This window comes from Euprymna scolopes, chromosome 7, assembly GCF_053919585.1.
Source record: "Euprymna scolopes isolate OS-2025 chromosome 7, ASM5391958v1, whole genome shotgun sequence".
Taxonomy (NCBI): domain Eukaryota; kingdom Metazoa; phylum Mollusca; class Cephalopoda; order Sepiida; family Sepiolidae; genus Euprymna; species Euprymna scolopes.
The window spans coordinates 166206743-166226995 of record NC_136488.1 but is presented as its reverse complement, the minus strand read 5'-3'; the positions used below and the strand labels follow the sequence as shown (position 1 = coordinate 166226995).

The following is a 20253-nucleotide window of genomic DNA, read 5'->3' as shown; positions in this document are numbered from 1 at the left end:
TCAGCCATGACTGGATAGAGGCCCTAAGTAATTTGTAATTGTATATTTCAGTCGCCTATATATAGAATTGAACCTTAAACCTTCAGGAGAATATCACTTTTACAATTGATTTTTCCAAGTATTTTAACTACTACGCCATGGGTCCTTGTAGAAAACAAAGAGTTCCGTTTTAAATTCTGTCTATATTCCTGAGCTTGACAGAAACATTCCCGAGTTCAGCAAGATACACCTGAAGAAGGTTGGATGTTACATCAACCGAAACGTTGTGAAAATGAGACTCAAGATGAGAACAGTAGTCCAAAGAATAAATAACGAATCCTCATCTCAAAAATTCAGAAACGTAATATTCTGTTTCAACTGTTTAATAAATTGGAGGGGGGGGGGATAAGACATATCAACCAGTTTTGAGTTTTTTAATGCTGAATCCATTAATTTGGGAAAAGGCATATGCTTTAAGTTATTTATATTTTCAAATATTTATTAATGGAGTTTGGTTTGTATATTTTGTATAGTAAAAATGTTTTTGACTTTGCAAAACATGATTGAGTTTTTTAAAGAAAAAAATATCAATATTTGGCATGTTTTAGATCAAGAAACCAATATCTTACAACAGTCTGATCCTGTAGCACGATAAGGAAAAGGGAGATATTTTCTTCCCTATCACTGTGATGGTTACAGACTTGAAGTATTTATCTACATCCTTTTTTAGCAAGTTAGAGACAAGGTCAGATGTGGGTTAAGTTCAAAAATCACTTCTGCAGAACAACTGGATTTGAACCTGGCATACTCAGGTTTTCAGCACATGTCATTAACCACTTACCAACGCGCCCCCTTCTCCACCTAAGTAAATGAGACCATTTAAGTATTGGATTGCAAGCAGAAGTGGAAACATCTGTTAAATGAATATATTTTTACAAGAAGAATAACGTTGTTTATCAACCATTGTTATCAAAGTATTGTTCAGGATTGGCTTTCATCATGAAACTGATTATTATTGATAGTGTTGAAAAAGAATAACAATCTAGTATATAAGTATGTGTGTTTGTATGTCTGCTAAAAACTTGTCATCCGCATCAAACCGGCATTAACCTAGTAATGTTAGAAAGAGCGATCTCTTGGACACATAATATCAAAAACTTTGAAAACATCGTCAATTATTTCATGTAAAAATGTCGTTTTATTTGAAGGGGGAGGAGTCAAATAAAAATCTTGGTTTCAACACTTGTTTATCGTGCATACGGAAACGGTCGATTCGTGGTTTCATTTTAAAAAGCTAAATTTGCAATGTGATAACATCGGTAGTCATCTTGGTTCAATTTATATTGTGTTCACTTACGAGCTTAACTTTTGCAAGTTTGCATACAGCATGTGGTATTTATTTTTCTTTGAATAACGTTTTCTCTCTCCTATATTTTAAACTTGTCAACTTTCTTACATGCACCCACCACACAGCATTTTTTTTTCTTTTTTTTTTAATAACAAGATTGCACTCAAATCCGGTTTTTTTTTGGGGGGGGACTATTATAATATATACAAAATCTCCATAAATTAAAATATCATATTTAACCATATTTTACGACCGAATAAGGTTGTCTCCCCTGCCCGCTAGTTGAAATATAAACAAATCTAATATTGAAGCAACAGGATATAATTCAAATAGGCTTTATTAAACAGTCTAATATCTCTGGAGAAGGCTGCAAATCATTTCTTCGTTTGCATATTTTAAAACTAAACATTAATCAGAAGTGACTTTTCCAGAGGATTCATCGTCAAGCCCAAATATCAGCTGACATGATACTGTAAACAAACACAGATGGAATTTGATGAACAACATTATAATTATTTTTTTATTTTTTATTTTTTTTTTTCCAAATTAGTTCACCGGGCAAATTATTCCTTGTAATATATAATAATCAATAGAGGATTGATTCTCTAATAATACATATGCAATCTGTATAAATTAAAATACCACGTTTAAGCGTATTGTACGACCGTGCAACGCCTATATATAAATATGTATATACACTTGTGTGTGCATAATAATTGAAGTCAATGCTTATATAACTAAATAGCTTCTTTCACCTTCTGATAAGAAAATTCCCTTGTGATAACTTCTTAAAATTGAGCCCTGTTTGGGAACTAAAAACAAAAGGAATCAACTAGTGTTATGCACATTCACAACTTCCGGTCGTTTGAATACTCTCCGACTGCTTTTTGTTGTGTTCCCCATTTAGCATTTATAGGTGTTTAATTTCCATTAATTCCCATGGTAATTGTTGCTAGCCTAGAGGTAAGGTCTTAGCAAATGGAGCCAAAGGTGACTTTGTACTCGGGTTTGAATTCTTCGACCAGCAGTAACCATCACTGTCTGGTGTGATGATTGATAGACCATGAAACAATAGTGTTTGGAGATATAAAAATAATTACTAATACATATGTTTTTTTCTTTTGAGACGGCAAAGTTGAAATTAAAATTACAATTTCAGTCATATGATCCTTTGGTTCATGCATATAGTGAAATCTTGGGCTCTAATTTACAAAAACCCTAAACTTAAATTAGCCTGTATTTCGGCAATAATACATCAAAAGTCTTCCACATGATCCATTGTGTCTGGTTTATCAGCATCGACATGGAACTTGACATATCGCCAAAGAAAATAATCTAGTGAGGTTAAATAGCACAAACGTGGTGGCCAGTTGATACGTTCGTAGTTTGAAATTATTCGTTCCTCAAATCTAAATAAAATAAATTGGTAAACCTGGTTAGGGGTCATTCCTTCATGATGAATTGCTAAACCAAACTGAACTCAAAATAACTGACAGTTGCCAAATCTACTATGAAAGAAAATAGAGCTATCAATTTAAAGTTTGCCGCCTTCTGAGGCAGCAACTTTAAATCGACAACTATTTTCTTAAACAAAAAAACAATTTAATTGGCAACTATTTTTCTTTAAAAAAAACAAAAAATAAATAAATAAATAAAACAGGTTTTATATATATATATATATATATATATACACAAACACACATATACACACACACACACACACATATATACACACACACACACATATATATATATATACACACACACACACATATAGATATAGATATATATTAGTAAGTTTTGAAAAGACATGGCAATTAAAGCACACATATTTTCAAAACATATACATATTAAGTTTGGAAAATATATATGGCTTAATTGCCGCATATATTTTCAAAACTATTTACCTAGCTTTACTTACGTATTGAGCACTGTTAAAGTAAATACTGAACAAAAGATACATTGAATTTTATGCAGATACATGAAATAATTATACATGTATACTAGCAGGGAGACCCGAGGTTATCCAGGATTGAATGAGGATCAATAAATGTTCCACCCTCCCATATTTGTAATGTCATTAAAATCTGTGAAATCGCCCATTTTTTTTTTTTTTTTTTTTTTTGTTTTAATCAAATCAATTGGTTGCCTACTCTAGTTGGGGGCCCCACCCCACAGTGTACCAGAAAGAAGCCTCACATGCCTTCCCGCAGTGACTTAGTCCACAATACATTGCAATCTACATTACACTGTAGAGAACCTAATGTTGATTTTATAAAATTATCTGTAAATAATGGCTTCACTTAAAGTTTAAAATGCAAACGTCAAGTATCATGGTTCCATTGTGCTCTAAAAAGAAACAAATTTGAAATGCGCCCATCTTATAACAGAATTTACAGTTGATTTTATATACCGGGCGTTACTACTTGTGCGTTAATAAAACTTCTCAAATGCACTTGTAATGTTAGGTTGCATAAAAGTGTTAAGTTTGATCAAAATCGGACTACTTTCTTTAATCAGATTTTTTCGATTTTTCAATACTTTTCAGATGTATTCCAATACAAAACCTATGCAAAAAGACTCCCAAACACATTAAGTACCTTTGTGTGAAATTTCACAAAAATCGGCCCAGCCGTTTCAGAATCCATAGGGAACGAACTCACACACAGACAAAGTTCCTTTTATATACAAGTAGAGATATATATGAGAAAGAGAAAAAGACCTGACAGGAAGGGAATAGTGATGCGAATTGGAATCATGGTGAAGAAATTAGGAGAAACCAAATCCAAAATTCCTACTTAGCAATAATGTCACTTCCTGTTGCGTAGAATAATTTTACACACAGCAAGAATTCTGCACAATAATTATTTGGATGTTTGTAATCAAAAGCCACACCCAGAATGATTTAAAAGACACACCTGTGTAATTCCGCAGAGAATAATAATGCTATGCAAAAATAAGAAAATCTTCATCCCAAGTCGGAACCTAAGCAAAACATTGTTCATCAACGTACCTCATATATTAGCTGGGCGCCTGGTATTGCCTGGTCGTACAATACGCTTAAACAGGACATTTTAATTTATGCAGCTTGCGTATGTATTATTATGGAATCAATCCTCTATTGATTATTAAATATTACGAGGAATAATTTGCCCGGTGGACTACTTTGTAAAAAAAAAAAAATTAAAAACTTCAAAATGATAATGTCGTTCATCAAATTCTGTCTGTGTTTATTTACAATATCACATCAGCTGATATTTGGACTTTACGATCTTAAAAATAGTCCTTTTCTTATAGATAAACAAGAAGAATTTTTGCAGGTGAATATTTTATGTTATGCCAGCAAAGGTTACACCAGTGTAACGTAAAATATTCCCCTGTAAAAATTCTTTATCTATAAGAGAAGACATTCTTAATACCAGATTTTTTTCGATTTTCGATACTTATCAAATGAATTTCTGTACAAAACATATCTAAGAACACTGCCAGACATATAAATTAGCTTTGTGTGAAATTTGCAAAAGATGAGGAAGGAACTCACACACACAAAGTGACTTTTATATAATATAGATATATCCTGACAGAGAATATAAGTACACATACCTGTGCAAAGGGGCAATATCTTAGTATATATATTCTAAAAAATATGGTGAGTAACACGAGTACATTGTCTTTTTTTTTTGTAAAATTTACTATTTAAGGTGCAACTCTAAAAATTAGTATATAAGAAATGAAACAAATTAGATACAAAAATTTAGAGAAAAGAATTGCTCTACATAAAATTTTTATCTCTATTATATAAAAGTTACTTTGTGTGTGCGAGTTCCTTCTTTATAGGTTATGAAACGGCCGAGACTATCTTTTGCAAATTTCACACAAAGCTAATTTATGTCTGCCAGTAATCTTAAATGTTTTATATAGAAATTTATCTGATAATATCAAAAAATAAAAAACCAGATCTTAAAAATAGCTTTTCACTCTTATAGATAAAATAGAATAATTTTTACAGGAAGTTATTTTTTGTTACACTGGCCAAAGGGAGATAATAAAATTTCAGCAAATTCCTTCTTAAAAAAAAAAAACAAACAAAAAAAAACAGAAGGCTTCATTTCTAGGGCAATTGCTCGACATATCAAAGGCCTTCGATAAGGTTTACCAAAAGGCCTACTTCACAAGATTTCCAGCTACGGTATTACTGGAAATGTTTTCTCAATAATTAAATCATTTCTCTCTGATAGGTTCATAAGAGTAGTGGTTGATGGGCAGAAATCAGAGGCCCACAGTATTAATGCTGGAGTCTCCCAGGGGTCCATACTGGGCCCAACTCTCTTCCTGATCTACAATGATCTTCCAAAACACATACTTAAATCATTTGTTGACATCTATGCTGATGACACGACCATCTACGGCAACACATCAAAGGCCGTAAATGACAAAGCTCTTTCTGATTCCCTCTCCTTAGATCTTGATCGCGTGGTTCAGTGGGGGAAGAGATGGTTGGTTACTTTTAATGCATCTAAAACCAAGCTTCTAACTTTATATCATCAACGCTCTGTTCCTCATCTAGCATCAATTGAAATGGATGGCTCTCGTCTTAGGGAGGCTTCATGTTTTGACAAGCTCCTGGGTTTAACCTTTACTCCTGATCTGAAATGCAACACGTATATCAAGTCTGTTTCCTGGGCCGCTAGGAAAATGGTGGGATCCTTCTACCGCTCCAGAAGATATCTCACTACTGATGCAATTCTCTATCTATATAAAAGTCAAGTACATCCAAAGATGGAGTACTATTGCCACATCTGGGTTGGAGCTTCAAAAAACAGCCTATCCTGCCTTGACAAAAAATTTAAAAATTGCTGCAAATCATTTCTTCGTTTGTATATTTTAAAACTAAACATTAATCAGAAGTGACTTTTCCAGGGCATTCATCGTCAAGCCCAAATATCAGCTGACATGATATTGTAAACAAATGCAGACGGAATTTGAGGAACAACATTATCATTATTTTTTTATTTATTTATTTTTTTTTTCGAATTAGTCACTGGGAAAATTATTTCTCTTAATATATAATATTCAACAGAGGATTGATTCTCTAATAATACATACGCAATCTGCATAAATTAAAATATCATGCGTAAGCATATTGTATGACCAGGCAACGCCGGGCTGCCAACTAGTACTAATACATTTTAAAAAGTTACAGTGCAATATGTTCGTGCTTGGTAAAATTCTAAACTATTTAACTTATGAATTATGGAATGTGTATTCTAGAAAACAGATGCACATTATTACATATACATATATATATATATATATATATATATATATATATATCTCCAAGCTATGAGAGGAGTCAAATGAATCTTGTGGCTTACAAAATATTGTTGGGAGGAAATATTTCTATATAAGTCAATCTCAGCCAAATAAAATTGTTCAATATACAAGATAGAGCAAAAGTAAAGATTATAGGATTTATATTTAAATTTTGTACAGTAAAAATATAGAAATACTATAATTTTTAAACATTTAAATATGGTTTGATTTTGTTGATACTCCCGAAATTACTTAAATATATACTAGCATGGATGCTCGGCGTTGTCCGGGTGTTTGGAGGTGTGTGTTGAGCAAAAAAAAAAAAAAAAAAAGAAAAGGTGGTAGTAGGAAGCCAGGCTCAAACACGTACCCGAAGGAGGAAAAGAATGTGAAAAAAACGTGACGTCTTTGCTGTTACGAACACTGCCAAACTGGAATTGACGTAGGTTTAAATTAAAGCTAGACAATCGAAAAAAGGGGATGACTTTCGAAAATATCAGCGAAAAAAGCCACCCCTCTCTGTAGAAAAGTGCCCAGTTGAGGGTGAAGAAAATGTTTTTAGCCAATTTTTCAGTATTTGTTGTCTGAAGGGTCGAGCTTCAAAACGATACTGATCTTGTGAAAATCCGTCGCCTCTGTCGAAAGTTTTAGGCAGACATGCAAACATACATACATACATACATACATTTATATATTGGTAACTAAACTTTTTCGACTCAAACCGATTAAAAAGCTTGCCCTATCACTGAATACCATTTATGTAAAATTTCAAATGTTTAGACCAGAAATTGTCTGAGTAATTTGGTAGAGACCGCAGAGGTCAATTCTTTTTTTAACTTTGACCCCTATTATGACCCCTTAACATTTATTGTTTTAGGCTCAAATCAAGTTATTAAGTTAGATCCATGTCCAAGGAACCTATATAAAAAATTTCAAGTATTTAGACCGAAAATTGGCGGAGGAGTTTGGTAGAGTTCTCAAAGGTCAAATCGTGGAACTTTGACCCCCTTAACAGCCAAATTTCTGGCCGAAAATGTATTATAAAGATTTTCCCAAATCTCAGTACCCTGTATATTAACTTTCGAGTCTGTAGACTGAAAATTGACAGAGTTACTGTGTAGGGAAATGTAGACAGACACACAGACAGACACTTTCATAGATATATAGATTTATATTTAAGTAAGAATTCATCTAGTCTGGTGGAGTATCCAGCTTCATGTTATTACTTGAAGCAAGTGCATCATTCTTTGTAAAAACCAGTGTTGGTTAGCTATACAGAGATCTTATTTGGGCTGTGAATACTATGTGATTTTTAATATTTGGCCAAGGTTTATTTGTAGAGAAAAGTATTCTCATGTCATCACTTTACAGAGAGACCTTAAACACCAATGTCCAGTAGGCATTTTCAAATTTTCACCAGCCGTGGGCAAATAGTTCCACTGACAAAAAGCACTGCAATACCTTTCTTCTCCTGTAGCTATGCTGCCTCCAACCGTATTGGCTTGCCTTTCTGTCAAACTGTGTCTACAGCATCACGTGGGGGACCCTGGTAACTGGACAAACCTAGGTCTCCTTATCACCTGTTCAGGCCTGCATCTGGTGAGGCAACTCTAGCTTTGACTTTATATGCAGTGAACCAGACTAGATGCAGAACGCCATTGTCTCATGAGACAGGTTATCATCATCAGTAGGTATTCAACCATTTTTCTGTCAAATCAGGACATACTTTTACAATAACTTTGTGTTTAGAATCCTTATTTCAAATTTGATAATACATCGCATGATTTTGATACTACAAAATGTCTAAAATTTAAGGCTTAAGCTTTAGGGGTCTTAAGCAATATTCCCTGATTTTCGATTTCTTTTTACTTGGTGTCTAATGATTATGGATCAAATTTAATGGAAATCTGAAGATTTGAACGAGTGTTTTTTACCCATATTAAATCGTACAAAATTCAGAAATATTTGAATTTTCATGAAGAACTTCCACACCCTTTTTCACAAAACTAAAATAAATATAGCTAACATTACAACCCCTTACACAAAGCAGCTGTGTTCCAAAATGCATAAGTGGTGAACCAAATACCGTCTGGCTCTCACCAGATCACCAATGTTAAGCAATGATGAACCTGGCCAGTACTAGATGAGTCACCATTTGGGAAGGCTAAGCGCTGTATGTACTGTGCAGAGTCATAGAAATTTCCAGGTTGGTATATGGGGGTGCGTTTAACACACTGGGGAAGATGCACTCCCGAATCAATATGGAAAGCAACGGGGAAACTACTGGCTTTACTTGTCCTACCAAAATTACCATGGCTCTACAATTGGAGAACCATGGTCGCCAATGCTGTTAAAAACAGCCGGGCCGCTGATGATGTTTTTATTCTGTTTTTCTCTGGCATTTTATACATCGTTTCATTAAAATGGACAAAATTTTCTACTAAAACAGAAATCATTCTTGTAAGCGAGACAAAAAAAGACAAAGATTTTTGGTGCAGATGTAATATAGTTTCAGCTCTTCAATTTATTGCCACCCTTCGTCGCCATGATAGTGACGACGAGGGGAGAGATAATGCCAGTTCATCAACGTCAGAGGCTAAACTCAAACTGTTTTATTTTGCATGCCTCCAGCTGCGGGTGGAAACCAGCAGGCTTTCAGTGTGCATGTCAGTGGTGTGCTAATCACCAGTGTATTAATACACTCACCAAATTACAAATCGACAGAATGCAAAAACAAAAAAGTAGATATTTTATATAACTGTTACACTGTAATTGAACTGAGACTGAAAAATAAAAGACCAATATATCATTAATAAAGGTTTTAATTACAAATGAATACTACAAAAACAACTATGTCTTCAGCAGAGTGACTAACAGGTTCATTTGGTGGGGGGGAGGGGGAGACATAATGTATATATTAATACACTTATTCACTTCGACCATTATCATCCTGAACATTCCTTAAAACAAAAATGGAATATTCCAAACCGCACCAACCGTTATTATGTTGAATTCTCTTAGAATAAAAATGGAGTATTCTAAAATGCCCAATAAACAACTGTTTCAAATAGATAAGTTAGTAATCACCAACCAGTGTCTGATGGGTGCAGATCACAATACTAAGTTAATTATCGCCAAATTATCGGATTATTAAGAAACGATAGTGACATAATTTTTACTGATTTACAAATTACTTCAATTAAATTAAAATCTCTAGAGAAAAGTGATGCCTCACTATAGTTCTATTTCTTGCAATCATATATCTCAAGCAGTTCTCCATATCTGTTAACCAAAATATTTTAAATTTTTAATTCACGGTCTGATTGGAACTAATATTGCAATAATTATTTTATTAAAGAACATTGCATCGTTTGCTTATGTGATGAGGTTTTTGAACTACCGTGGAATTTCCACGGGTTCTACTAGTTTATAATATTACGGTTAATTGGTTAAGGAATAAACCCTACACATAAGCATATAAACATGTGCATATACAAAAGGTGTTCCAAAAGTAATGCCTACTAATTCTTATTCTGTCTGCAAAGATTAGAGATTGTAAACTGCATTGTTATGATGACTAAACTTATGCATTCATGACCTGAAAGTTACATCTCTCTGTTAATGGTGTGAGAATAAACAAACACTTCCTGTCATGAACATGATTGGGTTTTGCAAAGGGAAAAGATGAAAAAAATAATAAAAAAGTACTGGCACTTGGAAATTCGTATTTGAATTTTATTATAGAGCTTAGAAAGGAAATTAAAATAACAAAGCATGTTTGCGTTTTTTTCGGGAAAGATGATTTACAAAAAAAAAACCCTGATGAATTTAGACTCTTCTTTATTCTTTAAGATAAGCAAAACAAAAAAAAATTATTTCTGTTGGGCGCGAACTCACATAACTTCAGTTAGTAAGTGAACGCCTTTTCGATGGGTCCACGAGGATACAGATATCATAATGTCGGAAATTTAGCTACTTAAAACAGAAGAATATATTGCCGGTTCACGCATGCGCAGTTTGCAAACTGCGTCGAAAGCAAGGTTTTTATCTTACCTCCCTCTCAAACAAAATGACAATTCTACACAAAATAATCAACACTTTTCCAATTTTTCAATATTTTTTGTCCAGGAGGTCGTTCTTTCTAATGATGCCGTGTTTGTGCCAGTATGATGCAGATGATGAAAGTATTTAGCGGACACACACACACTTTGAGATTTATTTAATAGTAGATGAAATGTCTGTATTGATAGCTAATTTGGCAGCTGTAGATAAATTTATAGGTCAAGCAAACATTAGCAAAGATTTTCAGCCCAAGTCTTGACAACATGGGCATTTCAAGTTAATGAATGTGAAAATAGTCGAGTCAATTGACATTTCTCCAAACAGGTAAAGTAAATAGGTTTATAGACATTTACTTATCAACTGAAGATAACGTCAGTTTCGCTTTCTTTAAATATACTTGAACCATAATTATATGTTTGAGCTACGTCACAACAGAAGATTTCATGCTTTTTGTTCCAAATCAAAGAAAAGTAACTCTGTAAGAATGGAGAGTTACCTTTCAAAAGAAAAAAAAAAAAAATGGTGGCCATTCGAAAATAATCTCTAGCTTCTGGACATAGCATTTTATGAAAGAAATGAAATTAAATTTTTGTTCTTAACACGCTGCAATGAAAAAAAATTGATTTTAAAGAAAGGAAGCTATTGATGACAAAGAAACTATAAAGCTATTGACTTTATCTATAAAAGTTAGAATGTGTGTGTGTGTGTGTGTGTGTGTGTGTGTGTGTGTGTGTGTGTGTGTGTGTGTGTGAGGACACTTCTCAATCTACCTACATACTCAACAAATTTTTTATCTAGAGACTTGAAATTTGGTATATAGGATATTCAGACAAGTGGAATTTTTTTTTTTTTAATCGGTTTTCATCCGGAAAAAAATGATACTAAGGGGATCAAAATTGAAAAATTGGTATGTGGAGGGTGATTGTATTTTTATCTATTTTCAACTTTTTCATGACTGCGCATGCATGAAGCGTGGCAGCTTCCTTAAGTATAAGTTTGTTTGAAAAAACTTTTTAAAGACCATGTTAAGCTGGTCTATTAGTTCTTATACTTTATTAAATGGTTTTGGGTTATAGTTTGGATCTCAGCTCGAAAATCTTTTTTAATTTATAAAAAGTGAACTTGATTGAGATTGTCGGACTGACTTCCTCATCTTGGTTGTTATTGTCACAACGTTTCGGCCGTTTTGCCCTCCGGCCTTCGTCAGGTGAACGGTTTGTTAGGAGTCTCGAACCCAACCCTTTATTATTATTACGGGGGTACCGTGTTCGGACTCCAGCTAGGCTTTGGGACATAGTTGCTGATTCTCTGTTTTTCAATGTTACTTTTTCACTGCCTTCGTTCAGGATTGAACTCAGCACCTTTGGGTAACTGTAAACTTTGATACAACGTCTAGGACCACTCGGCCATATGTCACTATGACGAAGGCCGGAGGGCAAAACGGCCGAAACGTTGTGACAATAACAACCAAGATGAGGAAGTCAGTCCGACAATCTCAATCAATGAAAACAACTCATCTCAAAAATACAGACAATTACTAAAAAGTGAACTGTTTAGAAAAAAAACAATGCTTGCATGCATATTTCCGTTTCTTTCCATTTTTTTTCTTTATTTTTATTTATTTTTTTCTTTAAAAGGAATTTAACGTTACGTTTAATATGTACGGTATTTCTGTTTATAATAAATGAGTTCTGCATAAATTAAAATATAATATTTATGCGTATTTTATGACCGAGCAATGCTGGGTGGCCTGCTATTTTTTATATATTAGAAATTATTTGGGTACCTAATTTTTTTCTCAGCTAAAAATGATGAATTTAATCAAACTCAAAAATGAAACATGAGAAACAAAGAGAAGCAAATTGTAATTTTAATATTTTGGGATATCTATTTTTATTTTTTAATTTTCTAATAATGCAAAAAAAAAAAAATTAGAGATGAAACTTGCAGTCTGTAAAAAATGTACATATATTTTTTAAAATAAAAAATATACATATATTTTTTAAAATAAAAAATGTACATATATTTTTTAAAATAAAAAATGTACATATATTTTTAAAAATAAAAAATGTACATATATTTTTAAAAATAAAATACGTACATATATTTTTAAAAATAAAATACGTACATATATTTTTAAAAATAAAATACGTACATATATTTTTAAAAATAAAATACGTACATATATTTTTAAAAATAAAATATGTACATATATTTTTAAAAATAAAATATGTACATATATTTTTAAACATAAAATATGTACATTTATTTTTAAACATAAAATATGTACATTTATTTTTAAACATAAAATATGTACATATATTTTTAAACATAAAATATGTACATATATTTTTAAACATAAAATATGTACATATATTTTTTAAAATAAAATATGTACATATATTTTTAAAAATAAAATATGTACATATATTTTTTTAAATAAAATATGTACATATATTTTTTAAAATAAAATATGTACATATATTTTTTTAAATAAAATATGTACATATATTTTTTTAAATAAAATATGTACATATATTTTTTTAAATAAAATATGTACATATATTTTTTAAAATAAAATATGTACATATATTTTTTAAAATAAAATATGTACATATATTTTTTAAAATAAAATATGTACATATATTTTTTAAAATAAAATATGTACATATATTTTTTAAAATAAAATATGTACATATATTTTTTTTAAAGTAAAATTTTTTTTTTTTTAAAGTAAAATATGTGTTAAAAATATACAAGTTGAAGTTTACGCGGATTTGTGCAAATAAAAAGAAATAAAATTTGCATTCTTACGCCTAAGACCCAATGATGTTGGTTCGTTCGTCCAGATTGAATGATGGAAGTGAAAATAAAGTGTCTAGAATCACAATTTGATGGCTGGTGGTGGGGGGAGAGAGAGAGAGAGAGAGCGACAGACAGAGTTGAGAAGAAAGAGAAGAATAGGGGGAGGAGCAAAAGCGTATAGTTGAGACTATGAATAAGTTTCTTCTTCAGAAAAATCCAGAAAAGAACACGAGAGGAAATTATTTAATCAGCAGGGAAAAGATAAAACCAAATAATTACAAGCTCAATGAAGCAGAACTATCTTGAGAAAAAAAAAGAAAAAAAGAGCTCTATTCAATCTTTTTTTTTTTTAATCACTTCCCAAAGAAGGCACAGAACCACTTAGTCATGAGGGGCTACAATTTGGGACCGAATTTGCACAGATATTATTTATAGAGTTGAGCAATGAGATGTCTGTTCACATTACATTTGAATTTCTGCACGTCAAGAGAAGTAGGGCTCAAGAGGGAATTCTAAAGTGTAGCAGTCTGAGAGAAAAAGTTATTCAAGTAGAAGGCTTTATGGCATTTAGGGATCTCTACAGTGTAGGGGTGGGATTTTGCTGCTTGTCAAGTTTATCAAGGGTATTGTCGTCAAGGAGGTACTAGTGTTCGGAGTTCGTGAGAGCAGTTGCAATCTGCATGGTGAACGACAAAAATACTATCTCAAGCTTAAGCACAATAAACCCACCGCCATGCAAACAAAGCCTTTCATTGATATGCGAGGACATTTAAAAGTATTTCTCAACAGCAAACAAGAAATAAACAAGTAAAAAAAAGGAAGTTTCTGTAATGAATATGAGTACATCCGGGGGGAGGGGGGTCCTCACAAGAATATGATTGGCTGGTTAAACCATAAATATGGCCTGACAGAGCAGCTTGGGAGAAACACTGAAAGATATGCTAAAAGCCTAACACTAACTATGACCACGAACACCCATTTAGAATGACGACTTATACAGTTCTATTACTTGAATACTGTAACCAAAACCACTCAGCTACTTTAAACAAATATATTCCTTTCACAGGTAGCAGTTGCTTCACCAAATTGAGGGGAGAAACATAACGCCCTAGTAAGTACAGACCCATCTGCTGTCTCACGACATACAAGCTCTTCACTGGACTGGTTGAAGGCAGCATCTATCAACACCACTTGTCTGATAGATACCTGGCAAAAGAACAAGCGGGGTACAGGAGGAAGTGTTTAGGCATCAAGGACCAGTTGGTAAGGCCATCGTTGAGCACTATAGGAACCTAATATCATGGATCAATTACCAAAAGGCATTATGATAATGTACCCCACGTGTGGTTACTGTGGTGCCTTGATTGATCCATCCAGTAATCAAAGAGATCATGGCTGTACATCTAAAAATGTTGCAAACAATCATGGCATTACTTTTCTGAATTTTTTAGATGACGATTGGTTATTAGTATTATTTGGATTCATCGGACTACTGTTCTCATCTTGAGTGTGATTTTCACAATGCAAGACCCGAAGTGCAGTGGTTTAAGTACTTGGAAAATCAATTGTAAAAAGTGAAAGTTCAATCCTCAGTGTGGGCGACCAAAAAATACAATGGTGAATTACTTAGGACCTCTATCCAGTCATGGCTGATGGAACAAGAGCATGCTACCCCCATGAAGTAAATACAGGGTTCCGCTCAAAATTATGTCCAAATTTCTGAGTTTGACAGAAACATTCCCCGAGTTCGACAAGACACTGGGTGAAGCTAGGAGGTTATATCAACCAAAATGTTGTGAAAATCAGACTCAAGATGAGAACAGTAGTCAGATGAATCCAAATAATTTGAATCATGATATTAAGCATATTAAGCCACACTAATGGAACTATTAAAATCCCTAACATCAAGACCAGAAGAGGAATCTTCCAAGGAGAGAGCCTATCTTCTTTACTCTTCTGTTTGGCGATAGATCCATTAAGCAAGTTATTCAACAAAAACTGGAGTGCCTAAAATCCGAGTCATAGCCGCCAACAAAACCCAAACAAGAGTCAATCAGCTGCTCTTCATGGATGACCTCAAGTTGTATTCCAATCTAGAAGCTTACTTAAATCGACTTTTGCAGCTCGTACACAACTTCTCCAGAGATATAGGAATGAAGTTTGGTTTGGAAAAAATGTGCTAAGTTCTCCATCAGAACTGGGAAGAAAGTCCAAATAGAAATATACAGCTTAATGGAGTATTTTAATGGTAGATGCTCCGACGAACTACCAGCCCTTGATGTAAATAACCCTGACAAACCTGACAAGCAGCAAAGTCCAAACCCTACACAGTCAAGATCCCTAGATGTAAAAAAGCCTTCTACTCTAATAGTTTCTTCCCCAGAACTGCTAGACTTTGGAACTCTCTTCCGGTTTCCTGCTTCCCCAACTGTAGTGGCATGCAGAAGTGTAATATGGACAGACATCTTGCTGCTTAACTCCCTACATAGTATTCCTGCAACCTATATCCCTGAAAGTAGCCCTTTACATCAAAGTGGCACTGTGCATTGTTTGGGATAAAAATGCAATAATTAAAAAAAAAAAAAAAAAGATATCAAGGACCTAAAAGAACAGTATAAATACAAATACCTTGGCATAGAAGAGAACAATCCAATTCGACATGCCAAGATGAGAGAAAAAATTGGCAGTGAATATATATATGTAAGGAAAATCTGAAAAACAGAGCTTATTAAAAAGAAAAAAAAAAGAAAAAGAAAAAGCTAACTACCATTAACCAACTAGCCATGCCAGTGATTACATACAGCTTTGGCTTTGTTAACTGGCTACAAAAATTCATAAACAGAATGCAGACACTAAAATGCAGAAAATGTTAACACTACCGAAACCAGTGTCTGCCAAGGCTGTATATAACCAAAGGAGCAGGAGTTATCGGTCTATCAGAAATTCACCATCAACATCGTGCCACCGAGCAAAATCTAACAAGCTCCCAAAATCCAAACCCCAAAATGGTACATCAACATTATGAAACAAGAGCCAGCATAAAAACTTCTATCACAAAACTGGCCAAACATTTTGGACAAGACCCTCTTGCAAACGAGATAGAATCAGAAAAAAGTCTGGTACAGAAATAGCCCAAAAGAAATCGACAAAAATACACCAAAGACTTCCATTACAAAAAAAAACAGGAAAAATGAGCCAACTAACAGCGTGCCAAATATTTTTCTGGGTGAATTCACCCATATTTATATAGAGAAAGAAGGGTCTATTAAAAAGATAACCGCTTCACTATGATCAGAAGAGGATTATAATTGTTGCCCAACCAAGTCTTGGTGACCAATGTTTTAAGATGAGTGGTCTCAGCAATAACAAGTGCAGGTTCTGCCATACAGAAGTAGACAGTGTGAGATCAAGCTGTGAGGTTTTATTGGAGACCGGCTACTACACAATACGACACAATGGAGGGTGTAAATATCCTTACAGGACAACCTGTAAAACATTGCATGTTTTATTAAATGTATGAAACGTTTATTAGTTTAATCCAAATATTTCTGTGTTACATTTGCTTATTTTCATGTTATTCTTTACTAAACCCTTCCATGTCTTGTCAGTATTATATTTGAAATGTCAGTATTATATTTGAACTGTCAGTATTATATTTGAAATGTCAGCATCCATGAACAAACATTTAATGTTATTGAATGTTCCTTTTAGACATCTCCGACTAATATTTTTCCTCCTGTGAAAATAACTCCTGTATGCAACTATTTACTTTCATTTTTAAGTTAATATGTGAAATTTGGACAAAATTACCTGGACTAATTTTTTTTTTTTTCATAAAAATGTCAATGTTATTAAATTTGTTGCTTAAAAATCATGCTAAAACAGAATCTATTTAAAGGAGAGTAAAAACTGGATCTTGGGTTTACTTCCAGCATCCATGGAACTCTCGCTTCCCTTATTTTGTCCTTTAGTTCTCACATTCCATGAGTGATGTTTCTGACAAAAAGGGGAAGAATTTCAATTTAATTCTGACAAAGAGGGAAGAATTGCTGTTTTCTAGGTCAGAATCTATTCCATCTAACACTTATCATTGGCAAGTACTATTATATTTTTTAGTTTCTTACATAAAGTAATTTTTTTTTTCAAAATTTTTACATAAAACAGAAACTAATTATTCCATGTGAAAGAGATTGCAATTTTTCAAATTTATCAGATCTTTATCTCCACTCTTACATAAAAGTCATTTTGTGTGTGAGAGAGAATTCCTCATAGGTTCCAAAACGATTGAGCATATCTTCTGCAAATTTCATTCAAACGTAATTTATGCTTGGCAGTGTTTTTAGATATGTTTTGTGGAGAAATTAATCCCATAAGTATCGAAAATAGAAAAAAATCTCATCTTAAAAATAGCTTTTCTCTCATAGATAAAAAAAGAATTTTTACAGGGGAATATTTTACGTTACACCAGCCAAGAGAAATAATAAAATCTCAGCAATTCATTTCTTCTTAAAAATAAAAACATACATTGTCAGTGGTAAAGCATTTACCTACAGATCAAATGAGCCCCTGTTCAAGCCCGGATATACCTCACCATTTTATTTGTATTTTTTTTCTTATTAATGAGTTTAATTTACAATAAAAGGAGAGGTATCATTTAAAATTGCAACAAATCATTTCTTCGTTTGCATATTTTAACTATAAACATTAATTAGAAGTGACTTTTCCAGCGCATTCATCATCAAGCTCAAATATCAGGTGACATGAGATTGTAAACAAACACAGACGAAATTTGATTAATGACAACATCATTATTACTTATAAATAACAAGACAAGTTATTCTTCATATATATAATAATCAATAGAAGATTAATTCTGCATAAATTAAAATATCATGTTTAAGCATATTTTACGACTGGGCAATGCCAGGTTTCTAGCTAGTACTCTAAACATTTCTTAAATGATTTAATTATTGCATTGATAAAGTATACAGTCAAAAAGCATTTCAATATTTTAGGATGCACTAGCAGGGAAACTCAACGTTGTTCGGAATTGAATGAGGGTCAACAAATGTTCCACTTTTTCATACTTTTATTGTCATTTGAAATTGGTGAAATCGCCCATTTTTCAATTCGATTGATTGCCTGCTCTGGTTAGGAACCCCCCGGCAGTGTACAGAGAGGAAGCTTCAAATGCCCCCCCCCCACAGTGACAGTCCACAAGACATTGTAGTCTACATTGCACTGTAGAGAATCTACTGCTGATTTTTTAAAAATTATTTGTGAATAATGGCTGGATTAAAATTTCAAATGCAGAAGTTCATGTTCCAATTGTGCTCTAAACAGAAACATTCATTTCGAACGCGTCCCTGAAAAGAATCTACAGTTGATTTTATAAGCTAGGCCTTTCTGCTTGTGCAGTGATAAAACTTTTAAGAATATCAAAACCATGTAATTAGAGGGAGCATAAAGTAATTATGTACGTATATGGCTATCAACATCGTACAGAAATTTGATAGACAAACCTTTGATTTGATTTGTAAGATTAAAGACAATTCGATTCTAACTTTGAAAATAGTACAAGATCGAATTTGTTTTATGCGTACGACTGCATGTGGCAACAAACTCATGTTAATACATCACTTTTTTTCTCAACTTGATGGTGAGACGACGACAACTATGGATGGCAGTAATTGCTGAGAATGCAGTTAGGAGATTCGGAGTTCCTATCCCATCGCAATTACCGCCTGACGAATGCCAGAGGAATAGTTGGCCGAAACGTTGTGAAACAACAACTAAGAAAGATGAGGATAATAGTCTGCAATAAATAAATTAATGAATAATACTCATCTCAATAATGGATTCCAATTAAATAATATATACACTACTCCAATGTCCGCTCAGTTCTAGAGTAGTAGTACCTTTTTCAGTTCAGAGTTAAACAGAAGCTATCATTTACAATCTATTCATTTACAAAATATCAGCCTTCAAAACAAATCAATCGACAAACCAATATTTATAGTTTAAGCATTAACCCTTTATGACCCAAATTATGATGTAGATGATTAAAAAGAAATTTATTGTTAATTTTAGTTGAAAGGGTAATACTATGATTTTAAAACGGTTTTAGTGTTAATTTTATGACCTAAATTGTGATGTAGATGATTAAAAAGACATTTTTTTAATTTTAGTTAGTTTAAAGGGTAATGATACTATGATTGTCTTCAAACTAGAAAAATTATAAAGTTCAATAGTTAAACTACCACTGAGGACTTTTACATTTAATTAACTTACCGTAATTATTATCCATAGTGCTTGAAAATAGTGTGTTTATGACAACAAATGAAATCCTCCATCCTCTAAAACGGATGCCTCATACTGAATGTAAGCAATGGACAGTTGCAATCTACCCAGATAATGAACTAATACGTGCAAGGCATGTTTGAATCAATTCCCACTTTATTTATGCCGTTAAATTCATTTATTTACGACTGAACGAATTAGTTCAACCAGGTCAGAATTGATCCAATAACAGTTGGCATGCCATAAAACCCAACCATATTATTTTTGAGATTTGAAAGGTCACAAAGTCATAGATCTGAAGGAGTTATCGTTGATGACCAACCAAAGCATAAACAATGTACACATGAAAACTTGAACATTAAATAAAGCCTGACTTCCTTGGCCTATGTAATAAAATGGATCTTTTGTGAAGGAGACAATGCTTTCTGTTATGTAATGATTTGCGG

At 33.0% G+C, this 20253-nt stretch overlaps 1 protein-coding gene across 5 annotated transcripts in view; it reads right to left on the bottom strand.

Moving 5' to 3' along the window:
- Nucleotides 1-20253, bottom strand: part of LOC145280126 (uncharacterized) — a 176818-nt gene that overhangs the window by 77741 nt on the left and 78824 nt on the right. Inside the window, exon 1 of one of the 5 annotated variants that reach the window (XM_080131889.1) lies at nt 19799-19885. The exons of the other annotated variants lie outside the window; for them this stretch is intronic. The gene's annotated coding sequence lies outside the window, so the exon portion shown is untranslated. Of the gene's footprint in view, nt 1-19798; nt 19886-20253 lie in introns of those variants that run through there. 5 annotated transcript variants of the gene reach the window in all.